We start from the raw sequence: 7887 nt of genomic DNA, 5'->3' as shown, positions 1-7887 counted from the left end.
TTTTGTTTCAGTTTGTCATTTTTTTTAACTAAAAGGTGAATGATATGTTCTGTTTCACTAAGTTATTTCAGCTTGTTGTTCCATTTAGAGGTCATTCGGTTGTATTAATGATATGAAGACAGAACATTAATTTGATTGCTTTGTTTATGTCAACATTAATAGGAACATGAATAATCTAGAGCGTGATTGGATGTACGATAGGTTGGATGACCGAGGGGGTATAAACTCTAGCTTTGTAACCGGTGTAGATAATTTTATCCAATTTGCACTTTCTCAACGAAATTACATGAGCGGTAACAAGGTTAGATGTCCATGTAAAAAATGTAACAAAGACGCTTTACCTGAAGATAACAAAGTGTTTGATAACTATTATCAGACTAAGAAACTAGTGCGTAATTTGGGTTTGCCAGTTGAAAAAATTGATTGTTGTGATTCAGGATGTATGTTGTATTGGGGTGATGATGAACACCTTACATCTTGTAAATTCTGTGGTAACCAGAGGTATAAGCGTCGTGTCGGCTCTCGTAAGAGGAAATTGGTCCCTTACAAGAAAATGTATTATTTTTCTTTGATTCCTAGATTGAAAAGATTATATGCATCCCATGCTACAGCTGCCGACATGATTCTATCTCGGAAATGCAGCAGCAACTTGCCTTAAGGGCAGAACTGTTTGGCCTCAAATCTGGTCCAAAAGCAGCAAAGGCTTAGCCCAAGATTTAGAAGCAATTTGGCTCCCAAACTATTGCAAAAATCTTCCTGGATGTGGCATAGGTTCCCAACCAAGTGCAGCAGTTTTTTGCCCCAAACATGCAGCAACAAATAGCCAAAAACACAGTGGCGTTCGGCCTAAAAATGGCAACAAGTACAGTAGCAATTTGCATTAGTATGCAGCAACAAAATGGCTCAAATTTGCTATTTGTTGCTAGCATGATAGCATGAGGTTTACCCTATTGTTTATACACCTGAGATCGATACATATCTCAATGTTAATGTGCCTCACTCATATTATTGGCACTATTAGAATATACACATGTTTGAATGTTGACATGGCTATGGATCTACTTATGCATTTTTATTCACTATTAAGAGGTAGTAGAATATCTCTAACTTCTTCACCCCTCTCTTTCTTTGCATGACTTGGGAAAATTCAATCCCAAATGTCCTTGAGATACTATTACGGACTACTGTCAAAGTGGAAGGACTTGCAGTCACGGTGTGGTTCCATTTTGAGCTACTGTTGTGATTGGTTGATCTGTTTTGAGGGATGCTTGCAGCACTCATAAGCTGTTGATGAGCTTGGGAAAATTGCTGCATTTGAAGTTCTCTAAGTGTTGCGAATGAGCTGCTACCTTGTTGTTATATTTGTTATCATAAACTGCTGGATTATTGGCCATTTGCACCTCGTTTTGGGAGTGGTCTGCTGCTGAATTTTTGGCCATATTGTCCTCGCATTTTGCGGTTTTGCTGCTGCATTTTTGGGGCAAAAATTGCCCCACGAAATGTTGATTTGTTGCTGTAATTCTGAGCTAAAGTTTCTGCCGAATCTCGGGCAAATTTGAGCCATTTTGTTGCTGCATACTAATGCAAATTGCTACTGTAGTTGTTGCCATTTTTAGGTACGCCACCGGTTCAAGCGTCAGATCACGGTAGTAACCCAACCATCCCTGAATTATCTCCCATTACACCTGATCTGAGCAGCCCAGTAGATGAGGGTACATCAAACCATAGCAACACTGTCAGCGAAGAAGAGTCCAGTAGTCGTCGTAGGCAGCGAACACTTACACTTGTTACTCTTACTCCTGCAGGGTTAGTCCATGCTTATATTTTTTTTTATATCTAATTTGTGGTAGGCCTTGAAATAATATTTTCAAATTTATGCAGGTTGGAACCTTCTAAAGAATGCTCTAATACCATATCCGCATCTTTCAAAAATCAACTTGATCCCAATGGAATCAATTGGAAAGGTGTCTCAGAAGATACTAGAAATTTTTATTTTGGGGAATTCAAGGTATAACTTTCATCATAATTCGTTTTATAAGTGTATTAGCTTTTATAGTTAGGATACTAATAATATTAGTTTAAACTAATGAAAAACTTAAGCCTTATATGATGACTTTAGTAAATAGCCCGGCTGCAAAATATTCAAACCAGCAGGCAGAGGTAACACCAAACAGGTATAATCAAATTAAACAAATTAATGACCAGCTTATCCCTTTTTGAACTCAACAGATTTCATATAAAGTAATGCCAAATGAAAGATTTTCACATTATCAAAGGACTTGCTTACAAAACAAAAGCCAAATGACATTTGTTTCAACCATAGGGGACTGTTTCATCACACTTTATTTGACACAGTTCACCTATACACACTATGTTTTTAAGTTATCATCTTCCATTTTTTTGAACTTAAAACAAACTTTTGATTCTGAATCTAGACTTCAACTTGAACATTCAAGATAATAGGTCCATCTCTGATAAGTTCTGTTTAGACTCAACACATTATTTTAGGCATTTTCCTAACATAATTGCTTTCCTATCATCATCTTTTAAAGGTCTATTTCAACAATTATTATATGTACACATTTTCTGTCAGGACTACACCTCTGGAACCAAATCAGACAGCAGTGGATAGGACACAAGAAGCATGTCAACCAACCACAACAGCTTCATGAACCTAAACTAAAGTGAGATGTCTGTCTTAGATCCCTGTACTGCCTTACATGAATGGCTTGTAATGACATAGCAATAGCAGGTCTTTTGCTTCTTACTGGAAACATGAGGCATTATGTAGTTGTGGAATCATTTTTCTATTTGATATAGAGGCAAACATATACCTATCGGAAAAAAAGAAGATATAAAGGCATCGCATATAGGTGATAGGCATGCATGCAACGGTTGGAATCTAAACAAATCTCTTGGACTAGGTGTAAGCTTTGAATGGCGGTGATTTAATGGTCTTAAGTACTGAAGTTTTTGATCTTCCACATTTGGTGTTCTAAACTGTTGGCGTGACAGCATATAGACTAGTTTTTATTTTATTAATTTGCTGAACTTAATCTCTTTTGTTATGGTGTAATAGTCTTGTCATATAAGTTGCCCATTGAGGAAAGATTCAAAGATTTCGCAAAATTATTGATCCAGAGAGTAAATAATGCTTCACATATTGCAATAGCCCATATCCAGCCTTTAACTTTATCACTTTTGAAGGCGTAGAATAACTCTGAATCACTGAAGTGTAAAGCATGTTGCTATATGTTCTATTTCTCTTCAAATAAATTAGATCTTAGCAACTGGCCAGCCAACTAGTGTATATAGAAATGATTTCAAATAAATAAATTAGATCTTCCATTTTTAAAAGTGTCGATTGAAACTTTTGAAATCTAGCACTAAGCTTCTATTTTAATATTGGAGTGGAATAGTGGGCATCATGTTTGGGAATTTTCTTTTACCTTTTGTCCTAATAATTATCTCCTGTGTGTTCACTCATGAAAGGATTTCTAAAACTTGCTTGCTGGTTAGTAGTTCCCTTGACTGCACTTTTTTTCATGATGACTGAAGGCCAAGGCAAGCTTTGGGATTTGGTTTAGCCCCTCTAATAGCCTGCCCTGCCGAGGTTGTAAAACCTTTGGATCTTGCGCGGCGTTGGATTAAGAAGGTGGTAACCCTCTTAACTGCCTTGTCCTTTCAAGTTTATTGCTTGGCATGCTAATTTGTTTGATCTCTTGGCTCTCTGATAGTTTTATTTTTATTTTTTATGAATGACTACTGAGTATTCTTTTAAGTTAATGTGATGAAGATATGAACTTTGGATGCTCATTCTTCACCCTTTATTTGTTTTGCATAACTTGGGGGCTTATCGAAATCCCTAATTTGCTGCTAAACTTGAAATGGAGTGACTGCTGCCTGCTGTTGGTTTTTCGAGCCACATTTGGAGTTGGGTTTGTTGGTAAGAAACTGCTGCATTTTGGATCATTTGGCTGCTGAACTTCAGGTAAGCTATTACTGCATATTTTTGCTTAACTGTTACTGCAATTGGAGCCTTATCAGTGTTAAATGGGCAGGCAGTAGTTGTCACATTCTGTTGTATAAAACACTGTTAGGATCAAGGATGCTATGCTGTTACATCTCCTTGTCAAGGTGTACTGTTTTAAAGGCTTTTGTGGCACTTTTAAATTCATTGTTGGGACAACCTTGAGATAATTTTGAGTGTTGTTGCACTGAGAACATAGTGCTGCACTTGTTTTCTATTTTGAGAACTAAGGTGTAATGGTTGTGCAGTTCTGAATTTTAATGACTCCTGCCTTTACATTTTGTTGTTTTGCTGCTTGGCCATTACCTACAGTTGGCTTCTATGATCGGTAATGAATTGAGATTAAATGGTTGCTTGGTTTTTGCCAATTCAACTCAGTTGGATCAAGTCTGTGGAGACAAATTCATGCAGCATGCACTTGGACTAATATGTATATAACTGTGTCTAATTTATGTATACCAATTAAGAAAAATAAACAGTAAATTTGACCGGTTATTTATATTAATATCCCCGAAAAGAAATAAAAGAAGTTGCGTGATCAGGGTTGTAGGAGTTTTTTTTCCTTAAATTTGTTGGACTTTAATTTCTATATACCGTCGATGCTAAAAGAAGCTTTACAATGGGATAAGTAAGCTGAAGATGAAACATATAGCCTGTTATAAGTTATAACAAATTAAAATAGATTCATAGCATAATTTTCTTTACCACCATTTGTGTAAATTAAATAATTTTGGTGTATTACAAGTAGCTTGCACTCTAGTACTTATTTTGCTGCTTCTTAATCTCTAGAGGTGCTCAATAACAAGTTCCCTTTAACTATTTGCTTTTGCTAAAGAGCAAATTGAGGTGATATATTGTCAAAAAGTTTGTGGCTAGGGGATGTCCTTTTCGTTTTGGTAGACGTGTGGACCATAAGTTCATCATTTGTGTCTTATGAAGGGACCAACCAGCTTTTCTTTTTGACTTAAGTAAAATTATTCACACTGCAGTAGACAAATAAACGCAGAGATGTGTTTGTATAAACTCGTACAGTTTATAGACAGTGTTTAGAGACAGTGTATATGATCATTTATATCCAAGTTGTATGAAACTCTTTTTTGTTAGTCATCATGAGACTTCAATTCCAACGAAAAATGGATAAATATCTGCTCCCTTATCTTTGGAATTCATTTCTCTTTTTATTTGGTAAAATTGAATGGTTATTATTCTTGATGTTTTAATTTCACTACTTATTACAGGACAGATATCAAGAAATATTACGGGAAAATCACAGTCTCAGTCTGATAGTGATCAATGTGAAGCATATTATGAAGCTGCTGGGGGAACAAGGAAGAGAAGAATATATGGTCTTGGATCTCAAGCACAAAGTTATCTGCTTTTTGTTGAAAAGAACAAAATTATGCACTAACAATACTTGATGGATGTGTGGGTTCTTTTGGTAGTTGATAGCTTGGTGTTGTCGGTGTTTTTGACTTAACGATTAGGATTCCGCTATCTATTTTGAATATTTTTTATAAATATTATTTTATGTGAATGTCAGTTATTTTTAAGGGTATTTATTACTTTGTATTTAGTATGTTTCAACAGGAGTATTTAAAATTTAAAAAATCGGAAGAAAAATATTTGTGACAGATTTGCGACGGATTTTGGTCATTGCTAGAGGGAAAACAGTAGGCTACAGACTGCGACAAACATTGTATTGTCGCTAAATGCAGGCACAAATAATTCAAATATTTTGCGACGGATTAGCGACAATGGTTTTCGTCGCTAATTTACTAAAACGACTAAATGAAATATGAAATTAGTCACGGAATTCATAAAAATAGCAACAAAATAATCCGTTGCTATAATGTGGAACGGATTTCATACGTCGCTACTCTGTCGCTAAGTTTGCTACGGATTTCATTTTTCCGTCACTAATAGGTTAGCAACGCGCAAAATCGTAACAGACGACATTCCATCGCTAATCCGTCGCAACACATGTTTAGCAACAGATATATGCTGATTAGTGACAGAATACGTCCGTCACTAAACGCTGTTTTTTTTGTAATGGTTTTTTCCTATAACCGACTGATGTCTGTCGATTTCGTTCCGAGGTATTTGATCGTTTCTTTAATAATGTGTACCTCTAAACCCGTTAAGTGCATACTTAAGGGACTATTTTTAACCAACCCTCATAGTTAAGGGACCATTTTTATTAACTTATGGCAAACTTAAATGACCAAAACCGTTAAGTGCATAGTTAAGGGACTATTTTGAACCTACTCTCATAGTTAAGGGACTGTTTATGTTAACTTGTGGCAAACTTAAAGGATCAAAACCGTTAAGTGCATAGTTAAGGGACTATTTTGAACCTACTATCATAGTTAAGGGATTATTTTTGTCCTTTTCTCACTCAAATTCTCTCAAAAAATTAATGAACATTTGCAGTTGCATAATGCTTAGAGAAAAATTTCCAACCTCAAAATTTCAAGTTCCAAGATAACAAAGGCAACTTACAATCACCATTAAGGTATTAAGATCCAGCATTCTGAAGAAAAGAACTCCAAATTAGCATATGCAGCTAGGCAATAAACAAAAAATCCAGTTGAGAAAACCCAAATATTGAAAGATCTTAAACCCAGTTGAGAAAACTCAAATGTTGAAAGAAAGAAGAAAGAATAGCTTAATTTAGAAGTGGCGGGGCATGGGGGGTGATGAAGAAACTGAACATGGAGATGGTGGCTGCATTGAAAGTGGGCGTGAGGGTGAGGGTGGGGAGGGGTGATATGAAGAAGAAGAACATGGGGGTCACATGTGGGCTGTGGCGTGGGATACATGTTTTTTTTTTTTTTTTTTTTTTGGACCTTTTGAAAAGTATTATTTAATTTTTTACTCAAAATAAGTGAAATCACTCGCTTCATATGCATGTTTTTCACGCACTTCATCCAACTCAGCCAATTTACTGCCACATAAACTTGGTCAATGGCCAGAGAGGTTTAAAATACTTATTATGATTGAGTTGAGGGGTTTAGTTGGCAAATTCATAAGTACGAATATCGGCATGACAAAAATGGACAAGTACAGGGGCCTCACAGACTATTCTGCCTTAAATTTAATAGTCTCAAACCTAGTCCTTTTATCAGAAAATCAGTAAACAAGTAATAGTACATCGTATACCTCGACTAGATAGAACCAACCACTCTTTCAGAATATACCATGATGCAGTGAATGAAGCACATGTTGCTCTATAACAGATTCAGGAATATGGAAAGGTCTCAGCCCCAGAATGTCAAAAACCCAGACCTGGCAAGTGTTATTATCCGCGACATAAAGTTGACCCTTATAGTATATCATATTGGAGACCATAAAATAAAAAAACGTCCAGGAAATCTTACACACTCTCTTTCGCTGTCCTATCAAACTCATCACCAACTTTCTTTCTAAACCTTGAACAATTAATGTTGACGTAACGAAGATGGGCTTACGGGAAACAGCGGCGAATTCGTTGCATGAGATTCTTTTCTTTTCTTCTTGCTAATCCTTTGAAGGGAAGAGTGAAGACCACAAAAGAAAGAGGTGAGCCAAAAATCTTATATTTACAACAACAAAGCTGATTTTGAAGTGGAAGAGGATGTGTGCTTGACCCAAATGCTACTGAAATAATATTTATAGGTCTAACGCTAGCTGTAATTATATTTACGTTATCAATGATCAATGTAATGGGACTTAATGAGTGTAGAGGAACGTGGGCCTAAAAAGAAGAAGAAATAGATTCATCAAGAATGGAGGAAAGTTTTGATAAAGAAGGAACGTGGGTGTAAATGACTACATAGAACGTGGGTGTAAATTACCACATAAATGATTACATTAAGTAA

General features: G+C 35.9%; 1 long non-coding RNA gene across 1 annotated transcript; it reads left to right on the top strand.

The window, feature by feature from the left end:
* The first annotated feature begins 273 nt into the window (after positions 1–273).
* Positions 274–4550, top strand: LOC132625660 (uncharacterized). Its single transcript, XR_009576949.1, has 3 exons — positions 274–1806; positions 1882–2008; positions 2594–4550. It is a non-coding gene; the product is annotated as an uncharacterized LOC132625660 (long non-coding RNA).
* Positions 4551–7887: the final 3337 nt, after the last annotated feature.

The sequence above is a fragment of the Lycium barbarum genome, unplaced genomic scaffold, assembly GCF_019175385.1.
Source record: "Lycium barbarum isolate Lr01 unplaced genomic scaffold, ASM1917538v2 unchr_scaffold_24, whole genome shotgun sequence".
Classification (NCBI taxonomy): domain Eukaryota; kingdom Viridiplantae; phylum Streptophyta; class Magnoliopsida; order Solanales; family Solanaceae; genus Lycium; species Lycium barbarum.
Note: the sequence above shows the minus strand (reverse complement) of the source record. Positions and strands in the feature narration are given on the sequence as shown.